Source organism: Ipomoea triloba, chromosome 6, assembly GCF_003576645.1.
Source record: "Ipomoea triloba cultivar NCNSP0323 chromosome 6, ASM357664v1".
Taxonomy (NCBI): domain Eukaryota; kingdom Viridiplantae; phylum Streptophyta; class Magnoliopsida; order Solanales; family Convolvulaceae; genus Ipomoea; species Ipomoea triloba.
Window position 1 is genome coordinate 22,254,918 of NC_044921.1, and position 4,926 is coordinate 22,259,843.

General features: G+C 27.7%; 1 long non-coding RNA gene across 1 annotated transcript; it reads left to right on the forward strand.

The window, feature by feature from the left end:
• Nucleotides 1-3,311: 3,311 nt before the first annotated feature.
• On the forward strand, nt 3,312-3,958 carry LOC116021972. Its single transcript, XR_004099120.1, has 3 exons — nt 3,312-3,569; nt 3,743-3,796; nt 3,909-3,958. It is a non-coding gene; the product is annotated as an uncharacterized LOC116021972 (long non-coding RNA).
• The last annotated feature ends 968 nt before the right edge of the window (nt 3,959-4,926 follow it).

Genomic DNA, 4,926 nt, shown 5'->3' on the forward strand with positions numbered 1-4,926 from the left:
TTTTTTTTTTTTTTTTTTTTTTTTTTTTTTTTTTTTTTTTTTTTTTTTTTTTTTTTTTTTTTTTTTTTTTTTTTTTTGGTTAAGGATATTACGCAGTAAATTTATTAAAGACTTCTTTAACTTGGTGTAAAAATCACATATATTGTGACAATGTTAAAATGGTAAGCCTAAGGCATTCTAATATTCAGTGTAGAACTAGAATTTGTGAAAGTTAAAACAAAAATGTATATACTATTCAACAACAGCAACGACAGCAATATAATAATAAAACCATAATTCTAATAAGCTTTAGAACAAAGCCTTAAAAAACTTTAACAGTAGAAAGAAAAAACATTATTTCTCAAAGCGTAATATGGTGTGATGAATCTTAACTAATGATATAATTTATTAATTTATGCCTGACCACCTATTTTAACGTATGAATTAGAGTAACGAGTTATCTTGTTTACATGGTAGGGTATTCTTAAAAAAGAAAAGAAAAGAAAAGTATGTAGTCGTTATCTGAATGTGCATTCTAAGTAAAGCTCGCATTGTGATGCTACGAATCAATTTAGGTTGTCTATAATTAACCAGTTCAAATCAATCGGAAAGGCCAAAGACAGCTTCTACCGTGAGTTGAATTCGGAACGTAACCTTAGCTAGCAAGCTAGGGATTTCTTTTTAAAATATGTGCAAAGTTATATAGTATCACTTACTAGGGGTGAGCATAATTACCGAAAAACCGACGAAACCCATATAACCGATAACTAAACTAACAGAAAATTTCGGTTATCGATTATAAGGTCAAAAATTTCGATTATTTGGCCCTTCAGTTATCAACATTTAAAAATCGCGGTCGCCGAATAACCGACACAATATATGTATATTAATTATACAAAATGGCCAATCGCCTATTATAATTATATGTCTAAACCAGTAAATCCTCTCTCTGTAGATAACCATTTATTAATTAGTATGAACCATATTATTCACTGTTTGTTTATTTGTTTTGAATTATGAAGACATAACTCTCGGTTTCCAGAATTATGAAGACATAACTCTTGGTTTCCAAAATAACCGACATAATCGGTTTCGATCGGTTATATGTATCTGTATGTTCGGTCGGTTACATAGGTTAAAAAACAATTTTTTTTGTAGTACTGTACTGTTGACTCTATTACATTGTAATATCTGCTCATCTATACTTTCTCAACCTGTTGAAGCACAAAGAGGCCGGCACGGTAGTCGGTCGGTTACGTAGGTTAAAAAACATTTTTTGTACTAAAATACATTGTAGTATCTGTTCATCATCTATACTTTCTCAACCTATTGAAGCACAAAGAGGCACAAATAGTCAACACCGTCTCCATTGATGCTTGATCTCATGACCTCACATATAGAAGAGTCACTATATGTCATTTGAGCATAAGGTGCTTGGCACCTATTTAGTACTCTTTCTGTGAATTTAAAATTTTAATGTTTAATAGTACATTTAATTTACTTAGTACGTTTATAAATATATAAATTTTATATAATAGTACTAAACTAAACATTATGAGAAATATAATTGAAATAAAAATAACGTTACATTATGAGAAATATAATTGAAATAAAAATAACTTTAGTCATAATTGAAATAAAAATAACTTTAGTCAATCCTCGTTAATCAAACTCTTCGGATGGAGTAATATAATTATGGTTGATATTTATGTAATGTGGAGAAGAAAAAACAATTAAGTTGCTGTACGTCAAACATCGCTATATTCTTATGGCAGTCTAATTCTATACCTCATCATTAATTGTCTGTGTACCCCTCTCTATGTACAGTTACAAGTGTAATCTATATCTATCTATATATATATATATAATAACACAAGTTCCTGGAAAGCTTTTCCCTCAAAACCTGGAGGGCATTTTAGTCAAAACATAAATAATAAATTAATATAATTAAATGAAAAGAATATAATTGGTATTAAAGGTGGATAATGGTCGAAGGTTTCAAGATGAAAGCATGGGTGCTGGATCATTGGTTACTATTATGGATATATGCACAAACGGAATCAAAACATAATTAATAAGATTAACATATATATGGCCTGGTTATATATAAATGGATATTGACTGAAATTGTGCAATCATTTTATTAGTTTTTGATAACTGCATATTAGGATATATATAAATATAGATGCACAAAGAATAATTTGTACATCAATCATTTTATTAGTTTTTGATAACTGCATATTAGGAGAATTGGTTGTTCACAACCCCAGAATCAAAAGAATTAACGTGTGTAGTAGATAAATAAATTGGTTATAAACAGAAAAGTACGGGAATGAAAATACACATTATACTCTACGATTTGACTTAGTCCAACAAACAACCACCCTAATTACCTAATTTTACCTAATTAGAATACAGTCAAGGATTATATTTACTCATTTGTAATTAATAAATAATCAATCAATAATAATTATTAATCAATTATTATTATTATTTTCCAAATAAATCTCATACCACTATATAAATCAATATGAATTCAACTTATTTTACAGCATTCACTATATATTAGAACTACTATAGCCTCATAGCATAGCAAAAAAATTATATCTATAATGGCCCCTACTTTTGTTACACTCAATAAGATAAACGCCTACAACACTGAGTGGTCAATAATAGTACGATTGATTCGTATTTACGAAGTAAAGAACAACAGAGGTGCAACCAGAGAATCTGTGCTGGAAGAGGTAGAGGTATAATATATATTTTCTAATTCATATTCATATATATGTTCTATAAACCCCTCTACAAATTTGTTTATATTATTATTATTATTATTATTATTTATAATTTATAATTTATTATTTATTATTTATTATTTGGCTTTATCAATTGTTGTTTTAAGTTTGTTTTTTTTTCTTTCTTTTTAAAATTTTGTATATCATTGTTTTTTTTTTTTTCTTTCTTTTTAAAATTTTGTATATCATTGTTTTTTTTAATTTCTTTCTTTTTAAAATTTTGTATATCATTGTTTTTTTTAATACAAAGTTTTATGTTTTATTTGCATTGAAAAAATCGGTAAAATTTGTTTTTTTTTTGGGTACATTCATTCACAATTCCTATTTTATTATTAATATATCAGGGTACCCGTATACACTTGACATTCAAACAACTACATGTTGAAAAATTCAAGTGTATGCTTGATGAGGGATGTTTATACAGAATAAATAATTTCATTGTTTCCAACAATTCTATGGCATTCAAAACCATTCAACACAAATACATGCTCAGTTCCATGCGGGGCACAGAAGTGATTGAACATGCAGATACCAGTTTCCCAAACAATATTTATAAATTCAAGGAGTTTGGCCAACTTAAACCAGAAGATATAATTTATTCAGAATTATTTGGTAATATTGTTTTGTATACAATAACTTCATCTTCTAGCATATGTTATCTAATTTAATTATTTACAGTTATATATTTGTTAAAATAGATTTGATTGGCTTTATTGTATCTATGCAATCACCTTGCACTACATTAGTTTCTGGGAAACAAAAAAGATTCATGGAGATTGTTATTCAAGATCATGAGTAAGTAATGTTTAAAATCTATTTTTATATATTACAATTTTATTATTTTTTTATGTTACTATATTTGAAAATAAATATTATTTATTTAACAACTATATACAAGGAAAAAACTTTAAGATGTATTTTCTGGGACCAATATGTTGATTTATTGCTCCCACTTGTGGACCACCCAGATCCGGAACCTGTTGTGTTGATAATTCAGATGTGTCGTGCAAAAATGTATAATGGTAAATACCTAATTTCATCATCACGTGTTATTCTTTGTAAATTTATTACATTATTTTTTATTAAAAATATAAAACATCCTATAATGTTAATCTTTGTTATCTTATTCATTAGGTGAGGTTTCAATCACAAATACATTTGGTGCCACTAAGCTTGTGATGGATAATAGTTGTCAGCAAATTGTTGATTTCAAATTATTGTACGTATATTTTGAATTTGAAACATTAAATCGTACTAAATTTGAATATTTAATTTTATTAATACTTTTTATATAATTTGAATAATATTAAATAAAATTATAAGGGGGGATGTGACTCTTACACCAAAGGTTTCAATTAGTACATCAACAATATCATCATCTACAATAGCATATGAGATCAACACTGAGACAATCCGGAATATTAGTCAGTTGTACGATGCTCCTGAGGTGTGTATATTTAATTTACTACAATTGTCAACACAAGTGTAAATTTAAAATCATAAATATTCTTTCTCAAATTACTATTTGATTTTTTGTAATGGTAAACATATAGGTTGGAAGCTTTTGGGTGTTAGCCAAAATTGTGGCTTTTCAAAATATTGGAGATTGGTGTTATTTATCCTGTAATAGGTGCATAAAAAAATTAGAACCGTCATTGAATCGTTTTCATTGCTTGAAATGCAATAATTATTGGCCCAATGGTACCTTTAGATATAAAGTTACCATAAGAGTCTCTGATGCGACTGGGAATGCAGCCTTCCAACTATGGGATCGTGAATGCAATGATTTATTTGGAAAATTTGCATCTGAATTAAAAAAAATCTTATGTGGAGGTTAGAACTAATTGTTATTGTATTATATTCAACTTCTCTTTTATTTTTTTTAGAATTATACTAATTCAAATCCTTTATTGTATAGGATGAAATGGATTCGTTTCCCCCGGAAATGAATGTTGTAGTTCACCAAACCCTTCTGTTTAAGGTTCAAGTAAAGCCAGAGCACCTATCAAATTTTTATGGATCTTGGACCGTAATGAAACTTTGTCGTGAACTAGGACTTATTTCAAAAGTTCGTGATAGTATGGTGCTCGAGAGCCAGGTTGGAAATACCTCATATTTAATTTGTAATTAATTTTTAAATAATACAAAGTAA